We start from the raw sequence: 16,422 nt of genomic DNA on the forward strand, positions 1-16,422 counted from the left end.
AACATGAGGGCTTACTGAAGATTGCTAGGTTGATTTTACTGTATATTTTGTCAGGTTGGGGGAAAACAATTATGGGGGCCTTTAAGAGATGTCAGTATGGAACGTAGCAGTTTATAGGCTCTCAGGAACAAAATCCTAGTCTTGAGCTTTTCAAAAAGGTTGGACTTAATGGGGAGCCTAATTTCTCTCTTCCTTTTGTCGTTTGGTGGTGTTCGCTCGTGTTTGCTGTTTCTTGCTTTCTTTGGAGGCTCTGTCCCTAAGGAAGGGTCATCTCAGGAAAGGCCCAGGCTGATGTGGAGTGGAGTCACCCAGTGGTGGCCGTAGGAGAACAGGGAGCTGCCTTGGTTTGTTCAGAGTAAGGGCATGCCTTTACGTTGCGGATTCTGTCCTTTTATTAGTTAGATATTCAAAATAGAGATCCAAGGGCACTGACAGTGCTCAGTACGTAATTGAATTATCGTTACTTTATGTTCTATAGCATTTTACAAATTAATAAAAATATTGCGGGTTGGCTTCTCACCTCTGTCCCTGCTGCACAAGTATGAAATGGATAATTGTACAACATTTCATAGAATCACAGAATGGTTTGGGTTGGAAGGGACCTTAAAGATCATTGAGTTCCAACCCCCCTTGCCCTGGGCAGGGACACCTCCCGCCAGACCAGGTTGCTCCAAGCCCCATCCAGCCTGGCCTTGAACCCCTCCAGGGATGGGGCAGCCACAGCTTCTCTGGGCAACCTGTTCCAGTATCTCACCACCCTCACAGGAGAGACTTTCTTTCTGGTATCTAATCTAAATCTCCCCTCTTCCAATTTAAAACCGTTACCCCTTGTCCTGTCACTGCACTTCAATTAATTAGATGTCTTTCTGACCCAACCGTTCCTTAAGCATAAACAATTTTGTCTCCTCCATATACTTAGAAGGGGTAGCATTTATTTAATGTACCTCTTCTTCTGGTCGTAGGGTCAGTCTTGGGGCTGAGGTGGTTGGTGGGTGGCTGAGGAGGGTGTGGGGGCAGCTGACATCCTACCACCCCAACCCTGCGCTGTTGGTTTTGGGGTGTAGAAGGCACTTGGATCAGCCGTGTGCTCAGGCTCTCCCAGCCTGGGGTTACAGCAGGGGTGAGAAGAGCAGCCAGTGAGATGACGTTTTGTAGTTGGTAGCTCTGAGCATCCAGAAGGCTGGTGTTCTATCTAGGAATTTTTTTTCTAGCATTTTAGCTTAGTCACATTATGCTTTTTTTGCCGCTTATTGTAAATGTGAGGATTGAACCAAGAGAGCAGCAAATAGAACATTAAGCAGTTTCTTACAGTGCTGTAGGTTAACTCTTTGTAAACTTAGCAAGTGTGAGGGATGGGATTCGCCATGAATTCAGATCAGTGCATGGATCATTGGAATGGTGAAGTGTTGATACAGTGACTGGGAGCGTAAGAAGGTAGCCTGGAGGCACGTGCATCGTCTTATGGTTCGGCTGCTGGAGCTTTGGTGTGTATCATCATTTCCCAACCTGCTTTTAGCTAAGCTTTGCTTCAGAAAGTTGGAAAAGTTTGTGCTTTGTTGGTTGCTGTTCCTTGCAGTTGGAGGCCTGGAACCAGCGGTGTCCCCCAGGGGTCAATACTCAGCCAGTCCTGTTCAACATATTCGTCAATGACCTGGACAAGGGGACAGAGCGTATCCTCAGCAAGTTCGCTGATGACACCAAACTGGGAGGGCTGGCCAACACCCCAGAGGGCTGTGCCACCATCCAGCATGACCTGGACAGGCTGGAGAGCTGGGCAGAGAAGAACCTCATGAGGTTCAACAAGGGCAAGTGTAGGGTCTTGCAACTGGGGAGGAAGAACCCCAGGCACCAATAGAGGTCAGGGGTGGACCTGCTGGAAAGCACTTCTGAGGAGAAGGATCTGGGGGTCCTGGTGGACAGGAAACTATCCATGAGCCAGCAATATGTCCTTGTGGCCAAGAGGCCAATGGGATCCTGGGCTGCGTAGGGAAGAGTGTGGCCAGGAGGTGGAGGGAGGTCATTCTCCCCCTCTGCTCTGCACTGGGGAGGCCACCACTGGAATCCTGTGTCCAGTTCTGTGCTCCCCAGTTCAAGAGAGACAGGGAACTGCTGGAGAGAGTCCAGCGTGGGGCACCAAAGGAGATGGAGGGATTGGAGCATCTCCCTGATGAGGAAAGGCTGAGAGAGCTGGGGCTCTTGAGCCTGGAGAAGAGAAGGCTGAGGGGAGACCTTATTCATGCTTCCAAGGATCTAAAGGGTGGGTTGAAGGAGGATGGAGCCGGACTCTTTTTTTGGTCTTTTACTTTTGACTTTTACTTTTTGGTCTTTTACCAAGATCTTTTTTACGATCTTTGTAAGCACATCTAACAGTTAATTCCTGATCTGGTTGAAAATTAGGATATGTTTTGATTGGAAAGCAATAACCTGAAGTAAAGAAGACTTGAGGGAAGCCTGATATTAAAATGAATAAGCTGTCGCTCCTTGGACTTGGTGTACTTGTATTAAATTCCACTCAGATAGAAACTATGATTTTAATTGAAGTGGGGAAATCTGGATTCTTCTGTTTAGCTTTATATCCGACGGGAGCTTAGCAGATGCCCCCACTGCCTGTACTTGCACAGAGCAGTGGTACCATTGGCAGAACTGGGGGTTCTTGTTGATCAGAGAGCTTGGGGAGGAGCAGGGGTATCCTGGTAGCTCAGGTAGGTTTGTCTTCTGTCCTTGTATCAGATTTTGTTCCTCAGAGAAGGGAGTCATAGCCACAGGGTCTCTCTTCCTCTGTGGTTCTGGGCTGCCAGAAGAGGTGGTGGTAATGACTTGAGGTGATCAGAGATACACGTTACAGCAGTCTGCTCTGATTTTTGTTGTTAAATAATTCATTGTTCCTGCTGGCTGAAGGATCAGAAGTGAGGAAGTTTGGTCTCTAGTGACTTTGGCATCAAACCCAATTTGAAATGAGTAGAGCTTGGACACAGTTCAGGTCACTGCTAAGGAGAAATTAAAAACCTCCCAAGAGAATATATTTAAAAGAGAGGATACGGCTGTTCAGAGGAGGTTTTTAATACCTACTCTGTATTGGCTTTCATTTGGAACTTCATGTCATCGTATCTGGGTTTTGTTTTTCCTGGCTTAGGATGTGTAGAGAAACCATCAGTGTTAGAGGGATGCCCACGATCTCCACCACAAGTCTGTGGCGTTGGAGCTTGACCACATTTCACATTGGTGACCCTGTTCGTTGCACAAAGGAGCGTGCTGGCCGTGTTCCACCCAAAGGCAACTTCACTCTGCTCACGGTCTGTTGGTTGTTTGAACAAGCTCTTAATTAAACAGTTTGTACCTATGGATTTGTATCACTTCATGGGTATCCCGGTGATGTCATGTGGCACTAATCCTCATTAGCGCAGCAATAAGATCCCAGGTATAGTAACTGGATCCCCAGTGAATTATTCCCCTTAAAGAAGATGCTAGGGAGAGGATGGTACAGCAGATGATCTCCCTTCCAGCCCCTGCCGTTCTGTGATGGTAGGGTGTAGTGATCTGGGTCTATGGCCTCAGGCCATGACTCAGCTGCCCTTGTGAGCTGTTTGCCCTAGGAAATGATCTCCTGCACCTCTATGCTTGAGGCCTGACTGTAAAATTGCATATAACTCTGGAAGACTTTCTCGAGTACTGCCACGATGGTGCGTACCAAAAGCCTACTACTGGAAAATAATAAGAGCTGTTAGTTTCTTTTTTTTTTTTTTTTTTTTTTTTTTTGTGGGTGTATTAGCTCTCTTGTTTCATTTTGACGTAGCATTGCTTAAATTCTTGCTAATAATAGACCTGCATCACATCTGGCCATGCTGAAAGCAAATCTTGAAAAGTGCCTGCTTGGTGGAAAATATTGAGTGCAATTGTATGTTCTTTTCTAAATCTGTGAAACGCAGTCACTTTTATAAAGAGCTTGTATTTGTGCTCGTGCACCTGTCCCCATGAGAGAACATTCAAACACATAGTCAGACTTCAAAATAGCTTGCAAAATAATCATAGAATCATAGAATGGTTAGAGTTGGAAGGGATCATCGAGTTCCAACCCCCCTGCCATGGGCAGGGACACCTCCCACTAGAGCAGGTTGACCAAAGCCCCATCCAGCCTGACCTTAATGGGGTTGGAGCATTAAGTTGGAGAGTATTTTAAATCTGTTTCCTTCCTGTTTTGATTCAAGTGTTCTTCGGAGGTGCTGCCTCTGGGGAGAGTTTGTTTTGGGCACTGTTATTCACAAAGACAGGCAGGTTTATGTGCCTAGGAGGAGGGGATGGGGAGTGCTTCAGCTGAAAAACTGGGATGTGGTTGCAGGATCGTAGGCAGCATTCCTTCTCAGAATCATAGAATCATTCAGGTTGGAAAAGACCCTTGGGATCATCAAGTCCAACCATTTACCCTACTCTACAAAGTTCTCCCCTACACCATATCCCCCAACCCCACATCTCAACGACTCTTCAACACATTCAGGGATGGTGACTCAACCCCCTCCCTGGGCAGCCCATTCCAATGCCTGACCACTCTTTCTGTGAAAAACTCTTTCCTAATGTTCAGTTTAAACCTACCCTGTTGTAGCTTGGAGCCATTCTTAGACAAAATAAAAGCTAAAGGGCCACTGGGCTTGTGGAGTCTAGAGCCAGGCTTCTTATAAACATTTTTAGAGGTTTGGAGACACAAGTTGGGTACAAAACCAAGTATTTTTTTGAGCGTGTAGGACACCTTAAATCAAATCTGGTGCCGGAGCCTTGTGGATAATGGCTGTGGCATTGATTTAGCGTGCTTAGGTCACAGTGAGATGGGTCCTGCTCAGTGCAGGTGGACAATTAAGGAGGAAGCCTTGTGAGTGTCATGGTGTGTCTGTGGATGCACTGGGGCCCCATGCCAGGAGCACTGCAGCAGTGAGAGTGCTGTGAGCTGCGTCAGGGTTGGCAAACTGAGGTGCTGGGACTTGTCTTTCCTCTAAGTTAATGATGCCAGCACTTCCTGAGGGACCCATCTGCCGGACTCCGTATCATATACTGCATGTTGCTTTCTTGAAGTGTTCTTCTGGTTCCCGTGCACGTGGGAAACAAGTGTGTACCATCTGGCCTGGCTAAGTCTTTCCTTGGCGCTGCTCAGCTGGAGAGATGACTCTTATGTAAATAGGAGTAGTCATAATTATCAGGGGAGGTTGTCTAAAAACATCAGGCGGCTTTATTTTGAAAAGCAGCCTCTTATGTGCCTTAGATAGGTTGACGTCATGATTGGTGGGGTTAAGTAGTCATTAAGGAGACCTTGTGCTCACTTTCCATTTGTATGATCTCTGGCTGATTGCTCTGATTGTGCACGGCAAAAGTTTGATCAATTATTCAGCGAGGGCTTGAGTTGGATCTGTCGTGGGGTGAGGGATAGGCTAACTCTACAAACTGGCGCGGTTGGTTGCTATTTAGGCAGTTGGACTTTGCACTGGCTGTTCTTCATGTAGTTTGGGGAGATGAATTCCCACTCCGAGGAGGACTTATGGTTATCAACCATTTATCTGACATGTACATACTCAACCTATTGCAGTAGCTGTGGACAAATTAGACATGTTTTAATCAGTCATGGATACTATGTTAGCTGTGCTACCCGGAGTGGACTTCTTGGATGTCTTCCTTTTTATGTGTAAACTAGACTGGTTTTGTGTTGAAGTGAGTGGATGAACAGTTGGTTAAAATTGCCAACACCGATGTTATCCATCAGCAGTACGACCAGCTGCAGGGCAAAGTTAAAGCCATGAAAAGTGACATTTGTGGTGGCCTTCTCAGTGGGTATGAGGAAGACAAGGTGCCATTCGTGAAGTCCTGAGAAGAGCAGCTCATGGGAATGAAAACTGAAAGGACTAGGAAGGGAGTTGAAAGAGTATGGGTAGACTGCAAAGAGCATATCCATACATTGTACAGAAACTAGGATGCTTCCTCTGTATGAAACCCCAGGACGAGTTCTGAGACAAGAAGTTATCCTGATTTTAGACCAAACAAAATTAGGAGCTATACTTTTAGCCATGTTGAAGTTTCAGCTGATTCACAAGGTGTAGAGCAAGAGCTCTGGAAAGGCATGCCAAGATCTCCTGTGGTTGGAAGAGTAAGCCTGGAGTGGAGGCAGAGCTGTGGGTCGCGAACAAAAAATAGGGGCTGAGGCTGGGAGTAAGGTGGAAAGGAGAAGAAGAAATAATAGGTCTTCTAGGAAGCTCAGGGAGTTGGGGAGGGTGTAGAGGAGGATGGGAAAATCACACAAAGGAACAGTTGGAGGTGAGAAAGGAGGGTTGCGTAAGCCAAGAGAGGATATGATTTCAAGAACAAAGCGTGTGATTGCATCAGAAGAAACTGATGGGTCAAGGAGAACGTAGACAGAGTGTTGGCCAAGAAAGGGTATGGGAAAGGTATCATGGAGCCCGCTCTCCATATACAAACACAAAATGACACTTACTCCTTTCTCTGCTTGTGGCATCACAGCTGCATTGCATGCATGTGTGGAACAGCTGGATGCCATCTTCTACCTATAATTACTACCTATATTATTACTATGGAGTTTTTGTGACTCAAATGTAGAAGATGCTGGGTGCCTCCGAGGAGCGAGGGGTCAATCTTACCAGCCTTCATTGGCTTCAATAGGATTTGAAAGCATCTGGGGGCTCGCAGATCCTGCTTATTCCTCCAGCTGGCAGACATGTTTTCAGACGTCTGTTATTTAAAAAAAAAAATACAGTTTTGTGGATGATACCAAAACTATTTGTTTGATCAAAAAGAAAAAGAGTTTTGAAACACTTCTTATCAAAATCAGTACGTGGTTTACATCTTGGGAGTATCTAGAGAGCATACTCAGATAACGTATATACATTTTTTGAAAATCCTCCAAACGTCTCCCATTGCATTGTCCTGGGAACAAAGTGCCTGCACAGGTGAAAGAAAAATGTTTGGTGGCTGAAGCAGTGATTTTGACATAGCCCTTTGTGATGTCTCCCTGTGGCTGACAAATAAAGAACTTTCAATAAGAATTTATTGCTCTGTGGTGTGATACTTTCTGTCTTCCTAAGCATTAGCTCTTCAAGTGGGGGGGGGCATTCTGCAGATGGAGGGCATCTGTACACTGCTGACTCCTGCAGCTATTTGTGAATTTGGTCAGAAGATAAGCCTTTGAGCCACTTATAAAAGATAATTATCAGGATCTTGCAGTTGTTGTCTGCAGCAAGCAAATTGTAATAGTGTTTTTTCTCTTTTTCAGTGTTTCATTTTGCTCTGAGAGAGACAGGGAAGCAAGGCTTGCAGCAAACAGTGAATCTGAGGAGCGGCTAGTCATGGCCACAAGCCCTGCCAACAAACAGAGGTGAGAGGAGGTGGCAGCTTCTTGGCCTGGTACACGAAGGTCTGTGGCTGCCTCGTGAGCACTCCTTTCTGCATTGTTTGCCTGGTGTCCTTATAGAATGGACCAGGCTGGATGGGACTTTGAGCAACCTACTCTAGTGGGAGGTGTCCCTGCCCGTGACAGGGGGGTTGGAACTCAATGATCTTCCAACCCTAACTGTTTGATGATTCCATGTGCTCTTATTTGCCGCTCTGAGAATTGGTTTAGGTGTGTCTGAACGATGATGCCCTCAGGCCCTGTAAGGAGGTCAAGGTGAAAGTGTTGCCAGGTGCTCCAAAGCCGTGACCCAGGCCTCCCAAGCTTGTAAGCTCATGTTGAAAAATCAGTAGTTTCAAGTCTCGGAAAGAGCATGTGTCCTGACTGACTGTGTGACCTTTAGTGTGCCTACCTCCGGTTTTCAGGTATTTCTTCTGCAAACACCTGAGCTAGAAACAAAAATATAAAATGAAGCTGAGATTCTCTTTTGTGATGACACGGTTCCAAGTGTTACAGAGTTAAGAAAAACACCAAAATGACTTAAATCTGATACCAACTTTGGCAACAGAGTTGCAGGTCCCCCTTTTAGGGGAAAAGGAGTGGATTAAAGGTTTCCAATAAGCAATCTCAAGGGGAGAGGAGTGATTCTTGTGAGCACATTTGCTTTCACTGCTTCTTCAGCAAGAACTGTGCAGGACATGTAGTCACGTATTTGCCCTCCTGAAGGCACAAGGATAGATCTCCAGAGCTCCTCCTCTTCTCCCCGTTCACTTTCCTGTTGATTTCTTGTCTCTTCCTCGTTCAGTTCTTTACTATCCTGATCTTTCCCTTTCTCCTGCCTGGCAGAGGGATGCCGTCAGAGCTTCTGCTGTTGCCTTGGCTTGTGTTTTGTTCTCCCTTGAAACCAGGGGAAGGAGAGCCATGTAGAGGCTGGCCCCTTGGGAAGGAGAAGGAGCTCATATGGTGTTGCTCAGCAGCCCTTGTTTGCTGAGCATCATTTGTGAGTGTCCCTTGCTGAAACCAGGAGATGAGTCTTAGGCAGTATTGGACTTCTTGAGTTCATTTGGAGCATGAAATACATGGCTAGGTGGTTCCAGAGCAGGGGCAATGGAAACTTAGGAGTTGTACTTTGCTTACTTGCTCATGAGTTGGTGACACTGGAGGAATGCTTCCTTCCTGGACACTGCAGCAAGATCCATGATGAGCTCTTGTCAGACCATAAACAGAGTAGTCACACAGATGTGAATCAGTCAGATGATATAAAATATGGAGCAGCATAGTGTAGAGATGTTTCCCTTCCCAAAATTGGAAAGAGGAGCCTTCAGGCTCTTGAGCTGTTGCCCGCGTTCTCACCAGTTAGCATCACCAACCACTGGAGCGTGAGCCAGGAGTCAAGATTGCCTTGTGTCAGGTAACTCTCTCACTAATGCATGATGGAGTTGCGCTCCTCTGGTGTTTCTGTTTGGTCCATTAAGCACTGAAATGGAGCAGCTTCAGCAGAAGGACTCCACAGGTAAGGGCAGCGTGGATGTTGGGGTTCAGATCCTTCTAGGCAAAGCCAGGACTTCCACTCAGGGCTGGCCTTTTCCCCTGCTGGAGGAAAGGGGCTGCCCACTTGATCTTAGACGGTGCTTCATCTCTTTGGTAGTAGATAAGCTCATCAGGAAATGTAGGCAGAAGTTTCTCTGTTACGGGTTATGGGAAGGATTAGCTATGAGGGAGTTCTGCTGATATGGTGAATGCTGTCATGGTTTCTGTGAGCAGGTGGGTGCCTGGGGAATCTTAATGCAAAAAAATGTCAGATCCCCTAGGATTAGGTGTCAACTGACTGATGATTTTGAGGATGGCAGTTTTGAATTTGGTACCTGAAAATAGGAATTGCGTGGGACTTTGTCACTGATTTCCTTTGAGAATCAGCCCTTTGCTGAGAACTTTTAACTTTGGGATTCTGTTGGCGTTCAATTCTAGTACGTAAATATTCATTCAGCAAATCTCGCTGTTCTGCGCTCTCACCCCTGTGCCACAGAGAGTGCAGCTCCAGCTAATGGAACGACAGGAGGTTACAGCATGCATAGCAGGGTGAGAAGTGTAAGACCCCAGCTGCACAAGGGCTAGCAACATGTTTTTACTGTGATAATCACAAGGTAGCAGCTGTCTTGCCCTCTCTTTTTTATTTTTCTTTTTCGAAACCCACTCGTTTTATAATTACTTGGGCTCATCATGAAGGTAAAAATAGCTTCGCTGTTTAAAGGGAACAGATGGTTTTTCTGATGTTTTTTTCCTTAACATTGAATGAATTGTGGTTGAGTCAGAAACTGCCAGCTCAGAAACGTATGTTTTCATTAGAGAAATACTTGATTAGGTTAATTGAGTGTGATTCAATGTGAGGTACATTTGGCCGAATTAAAAGCTGTCCAACTTTGTCTTGGAGGGAGATAACAGTATCTCAGTGTTTGCAATTTGCTCAGTAGTTTCCAAAAACATTGCCTAAAGAGTAACAAAACCTTGAAGGGACACTATTGAATTAGCAAAGGGAATATAATCTTTTGTAAAAAAAAAATAAACGAACCAACCAAAAACCCTGGACAAACAAAACCCACAACACAACCGCCCCTCCATTTTTTTTCAGAACAATGCAAACAGGTAATGTCATGTCCAGACATAAGACTTCTACTGGTTTAATTGTGGTAGTGCTGCGTACACAGTATGTTAAGCAAGGTGTGGGGCTTACAGAAGAGCACACACCTGCTTGTCGTTGCAGTGGAGCTGAGAACAGAGGTGAGATTCAGTGCAGGATAAAACCAATGGGGTTTTGGGCCCTTCACTACAAAAAAGACAATTGAGGGGCTGGAGTGGGTCCAGAGAAGGGCAACGGAGCTGGTGAGGGGTCTGGAGAACAAGTCTCCTGAGGAGAGGCTGAGGGAGCTGGGGGTGTTCAGCCTGGAGAAAAGGAGGCTGAGGGGAGACCTTCTCGCTCTCTAAAACTACCTGAATATATTCTAATTCAGTATTCAAATATGTTTTGAATATTCCAGAGAAGGAGACTCTACAGCCTCATCACCTTTGTAGCCCTCTGCTGTCCCTTCTCCAGCAGTTCCCTGTCCTTCTGGAACTGGGGAGCCCAGAACTGGACATGATACTCAAGATTTCATCTCCTTTTTGTTCCTTCTTTAGGTTCCAAGTGATTTTTAGGGTGTAAGCCTTCTCTTACTCGGAGTTTATCTGGGAACCCTGATATCAGCTACAGCCTTTGAGCACTGTCCAAGTAGGAAGAATATATTTGAGTATTTAAAGCAGAAGGCGGATATCGCCTGGTGGGACAGTGTATGGGCTCAGATGCATAACTGGTAGGGGTGAAGCAAGAAGTCTGAACTGGTGTGCAGAAGATGCTCTACCAATCCCAGTACAGAAGGACGGAATGTGTGCAGACCACCTCCTGTTAGCAGGGTGTTGCAGGTGTGTGCACGTGGTTGTTAGGATGTGGTATCACTGGAAAGTAGTTGAAGCAGTTTTGCTATTCTAGGGTTAAGGTATGTTCTGTCCTCTCCTTGCCAGCTGAGGAATGAAAAAAGCTGATGGTCGTTAGCTGCATGCAAATAGATACATGGGTATAGCAGTGAGCTGTGCTGGGGAAGCTTTCATTATGAATGTGAGAGAAAGGAAATGAAACTAATTTAAAATCAAAACGAAGCACTGATAGCAGCAATAGCACTTTCTGTAGCGCTGCACAGAGTTTGACTGAGAGCAGAGGTTCTTCCATCTCGGAAGGAGCCAGATAGATTCTTCGTCCTGTGGTCTGAGTTACAGGAATAGTTCTGGCTTTTGGGAAGGGAACAAGTGAGAAAAAAATATAGTGTTTGTTTTTACCTTTGTTAGCATCTCTATTTCTGTAGGATATAGAGATACTGATATTGAAAGTACTTCTTAAAATGGAATGCCTTATTTTATAGATACGCCTTTCTAAATAGAGGTGAGGGGGAGAGGCGGGAGAGAGGTATTATCCAAAATAACACTGAGAACCGCTTGAAGAATCTGAACTCTCGTCTTAATTATTGGCCGTGTTTCGTATCTGGTAGGCAGCACTCCTCTCTGTGATGTCTTTAGAGCCAAGTTTGTAAGAACCTGCCTACACAGATTCTTAGATGCTGGGATGATGAAGTGATGGAGACTCTAGAGGGCAGTGGAGCATCCCTGTGATGTGGGCACCTCCAGGGCTTTTTCACAACAGTGTTACTATGCCGAGTGATTGCTTAAAATAGTCAGAAATAATAGAGAATTAAATGGAAGTTTTGGTCATTGTGGTCACAGACAGTTTTCATTAAGGAAGGCTTATGTACCAAGAAGACTCGAACCCCTTTTTAGAGGAACTTTGAGCATTAGACTGGCTGTACTCATTTTGAAAAGGTTTTAAGCTCTTGAAAAAGCTTGTAGGATATTTGTATATGATTTAGGGAAACAAACAACCCAAAACTTAACCTTCCTGTGCATCTAGCAGAGTCCACAAAAGAGTTTTCACATTGCTTTCCCTCTCCTCCAGGACAGTCTCCTAACGTAACATACCCTTTCACTGGAGGTGCTCTCTGTCTTCCTTGTAGAGAAATAAATCAATAAATCATCGTATCACACAGAATCTTCTAAGTTGGAAGGGACCTTAAAGATCATCTTGTCCAACCGTGTCAGCAGAGGACAGCTTGGAGCCGGATTTCCTTGTGCTGTAAGGTTTCAAATTAATTTTAGGTGGGAGCTCAGATGCGCCATACACGCGTGACTACAGATAATACTACGAGGCTGCATTTAAACTGGCATGGTGTTGATACAGTATGTCAAACTGTTCTTGAGGATGTTAAGCCACAACCTAGAGGCTGCTCATGCTGTCTGAAGGAGTTGGTAGCTCCTTGCTGCCCAACAAACAGTTTGTGTACAGCTGACTAATTATTTAATGATCTTTGCCTTATGAGAGAGTTCACATCTCCAGCCTGTGTACTTATAAGTCTCTGCAAAATGAATCAAAATCCAGATCTTGCAGCACATGAGCCCTGTGGAGCCTGTCGTCCTCTGAGTGCTTGCTTGCTGCGAGTTGAACTGGGGAATCACACTAAAATGCCTCCACTTCTTTTTGGAAAGGTGCCTGTGCGTGTGTGCCTCTCAAAAGATGTTTTGAAGGGTATGCTTGGCCGACATGACCCTCTTCCCCTGATTGAAGCAAATAATAGGCACATACAGTAATGCCTGCTCTTTTATAGCCATCATCAAGGGTTGCTGCTTTGTCTTCACTGCCTGCCCGGAGGTGCCATGGGCTGCCTTGCACCACAGGGGTGTGCAGCACCCACACGCTGGGTCCACCATGACGTGTGCAGGGTCATCAGCAAACTTGCTGAGAGTACACTCTGTCCCCTCGTCCTTCTTCTAGTTAAAAAATGGCAGGAAGGAGAAGATTAACCCAGACTGTTGCTCTGGATGCATGCAGAAATTTCTGTGTGGACTCAGCATTAAACAACTGACTCTTCTTTGCCATAGCTTGTTTCTGTTTAGGGACTCTTTCTTCTAATAATGTAATGAAATACAGCTGCTACCTTATATGTGTTACGGAAATTACATTGCAAACTTCCCTGTGCAAAGTTTTTTTAACTCGCGTTGATACTTTTGCAAGGCATATTTGTTTGTTTGTTTTCCAGGTAGGGTGGACCTTGTTCATCTGTGCAAATTAGAGGAGATGATAGGAAAAGGAGAGCTGTGGGTATCACTGACAGGACTTTATATACTGAGCTGAAAAATATGATGCAACATGCTCCCATTTCAACCTGAGTAGAGGAAAATATATGTGCTTTCAGAATAATTATTTCTAAAAAGTACTGTTTTCCCTCTCACTTCTGTCTGCTGTCTTTATTTTCTGCAGTTCTGCCTTTAAAGAAAAGGTATATGGGACCTATATATTTCACACTTTTCCCGTGCTTTATTTCTCTTGTTTCAGGAATACCTTTCTAACTTCTCTCCAGTCTGTGAAAGCTTCTAGTGGCCTAAAGCTGGAGACAACATCTTTTTGCAAAAGCGGGGCTATTACAGTGGAGGGATCACAAACTATTTAAGGGGGCTCCTCTGCCCTCCACAGGGCCACGCAGTGTCAAGAGTAAGTGGCCAGAGCAGAAGACACCTGATGATGTGGGCCCTCAGCTCTGGGCTGGGAAGCGCAGGAGTGTCCTGCCCTACCTCTTGTAAGGAAGATGCTGTAGTTGGGAGGTGTAGAGTGTTTTTCAGAACTGGTGGTGGGGGTGGTTTGTTCAGGTGGCCACATGAATTGAGCAAACCCTCTGTCAGACCACTCTGTTTTTCAGATGCTGAAATGTAGTTTTTTTATTAGGAGACCAGTTGATGAAGTGTTTTGACTCTGATTGACTCCTGCATGGTAAATGTTGTATAGGTATTACGTAGAGATCGCTGTTCATTTATGTTTGTACCAATTAATTTCCCTATTTTCTAATTAACCAAGGTGTGACTCTAAAGTGGATTAATAGAATGGTGCCAAATCCCTGTGTACACATTCTCCTCGTGAATGAAGGTTGTTGTTTCCTCTATGGCTTAAAACTGAGCCAAATGTGATGTCTTGCTTGATTTGATTAGAGTATGAAATCAGCATAATTTTATACTGCTATTGTTTAAGATGGCTTGGATTTTTGAAGATGAGAGATAGCCAAGGGGCTCAATGCCATTGAGCTGATATGCTGCAAATTGTTGTGGTTTTTTTTTTTTTTGTGCACATCTCTGTCGGCCACTAAAATAAGGGACCTCTTCTTCTGCCCTCAGTATCTGCTTGGCATTCTCATGCTGTTCCTTTGACTGCCCCATGCTCCAGGTGTTCAGCAGCTAATGAATGACAGGGCAGGGGGAAGCCATTTTTTTCCTAAAGTTTGAGTGTTAAAAGTGCAGATGTCAGTTTTTAAACACAGTTGGGCTTTTTATCACTGTTTTTCCCCAGCCGTTTCCTATTAATGGGGGCAGATCTGCAGTGAACTTGGCCGAGTTCTGCCTGTTTTGACAACAAAAGCTGAAAATCCCAATTCCCTCTCATGAAAAGTCCAAAAACTTGAAATAGATTCAGTGTAAGCGGTTTGGCTATGAATGAATAAATCTCCCATGCACTGCCTGGAACTTGTAGCTACCAGACACAAAAGAGATTAATTGTTCTACTAATGAGAGATACTTCTGCCTCACTCAGCCGGGGCAGTCGGGATCTTAGAGAATTAAGCAGGATGACTCTGGGCCCTAAAGATTCTGCTGATGTCACTGCTTTTGTAATTTTTGCTCTTGCAACCAGCAGAGAGAATAATGACCACGGGGTGTTTAAGAGTCTCTCTCTTTATATACTCTTGTTAAAGGGGTGTTCGTGGCTTACAGGCTGGATCTGTTGTAATCATCACAGCTCCCTGACTTCACTGGAAGATCTTACCAAGGTTTTAAAATGAAATGCAGTTGTCTGGAGTTAGTTGGGAAGGCTGTTCCTCGCCTGCTGGGGCTACAGGCATGTCTCAGCTTCAGATAAGATCCGGAAAAAACACCTGGAGTGGAAAGACCGAGTGTATAGCAGCGCTCGGGAAGGTACAGCACTCTTCCATGTTTGTTTGTTCAATACACTTGTTCCTCAAAATACTCGTGTCTGGTTTGGCGCTGGGTGAAATGCTTTCCTGGTGAGAAAGCAAGCATCAAGTGGTGTGATGGTGGGCCACATCCCTGTGTCAGTCACAGTGGGGCAGGAACCCCCCTTTTATCGCTGAGCTGGTGACATGGGAGAGAGAAGAGTGTGATGCTGAGCCTAGGGAGAGTGTATCTCCTGGATGGGGTCCTTTGGTGGTGGGTCCTTCCCAGGAAGCACAGACTTATCGCCCCTTTGCTAGGAAGGTGTGAATTGCTGCTGGTAGAAGAAGAAAGTGCAAGACGGGGGACTGGTGGGCGGGTCATGAACGTAAATCACTCAGAGACTTGACAAGTATGTTACAGTTCTGCCAGGATGAAAAAGAGCTGGTTCCTGGCTCCTCCTGTGGACCTGACGTGCCAGTAGCATGGGGTGGGGGAACCATCCAAGAGCGCTCTGTATTTCCGTGCCCGGTATCCTGATTGCACCCAGGAAGGATGCAGCATTATCCAAGAGAAGGAAACTGGGGTGGCCAGTGAAAAGGGACCATGGTGTGCTCGAGACCATTCCTATAACAGGAGCTTGTAGGTACTTCAGTGTGCGTCTGCTTTGGAGCCTGAACGTAGCCGTTGCTAGCCCTGTGTGTAGGGGCGGGAAGAGACAGAAGGACCAACCTGGCACCCTGGCAGAGGATGGATGCAGGGACCACCCGTGAAGCACTGGCAAACATGGAGAGGTGATGAAGATTCCCAGGCTGCCCCCGGGGCTGTGGAGGGAAGCATGGCTGTAGCGGATAGAAGAAAGATCTGTCTAGCCAGCATCTTGCCTCCAACAGCAAGCATTGTCTGGTTGGAGCAGGGGAGCGGGATTGAAATGAGAGCTGTTTCTGCTTTCCTGATGTCTCCCAGCTTTCACGAATTGCAGTTCAGGTCCTCCCTGAGGAGCTCCTGCCACCTCGCCTCACCAGGTTGCAGAGGTGCAAACTCCAGGCAGGCAAGGTCACTCTGCTTTCCTGTAAACGGCAGGCGTGTGCGAAGTAGAATGGATAATTCCGTGATGTCAATGACCAAAAGTAAACGTCTTGCAGGGTGTAATTGGTTTTTCTATAGTGTCAAGAACTTTTATGTGTTCAGCATAAATATCTTTGCATTGATTGGGAGAAGGAGATAAAAACGGATGATTTACAATGCAGAAGTGCTTAGAACATGACATTAAAATGACTCTGGAAGACTTAGCTCATAGGGGACACAGTAAATACTCAAGAAGTACAGGAAATGAAGAGACTCTTCCCAAGTCTTGAAACTAAGCAATAAATTTAATAGAGTCTGTGTTTCTCTGCCTAATGGAATTTAATACTGACTTTCCTTTTGTATAATTATTCTCTTTTTCATTGCTTCGTTGTGGTTACTTTTCA

The 16,422-nt window shown here is 45.5% G+C and overlaps 1 protein-coding gene across 1 annotated transcript in view; it reads left to right on the forward strand.

Annotated features, from left to right (window-relative positions):
- Positions 1–7,282: 7,282 nt before the first annotated feature.
- SYT16 (synaptotagmin 16) overlaps positions 7,283–16,422 on the forward strand; it is a 90,683-nt gene continuing 81,543 nt past the window's right edge. The window contains exon 1 of the mRNA XM_014966619.1: positions 7,283–7,366. The gene's annotated coding sequence lies outside the window, so the exon portion shown is untranslated. The remainder of the gene's footprint in view (positions 7,367–16,422) is intronic.

The sequence above is a fragment of the Calidris pugnax genome, unplaced genomic scaffold (genome assembly GCF_001431845.1).
Source record: "Calidris pugnax isolate Ruff unplaced genomic scaffold, ASM143184v1 scaffold74, whole genome shotgun sequence".
Lineage (NCBI taxonomy): Eukaryota > Metazoa > Chordata > Aves > Charadriiformes > Scolopacidae > Calidris > Calidris pugnax.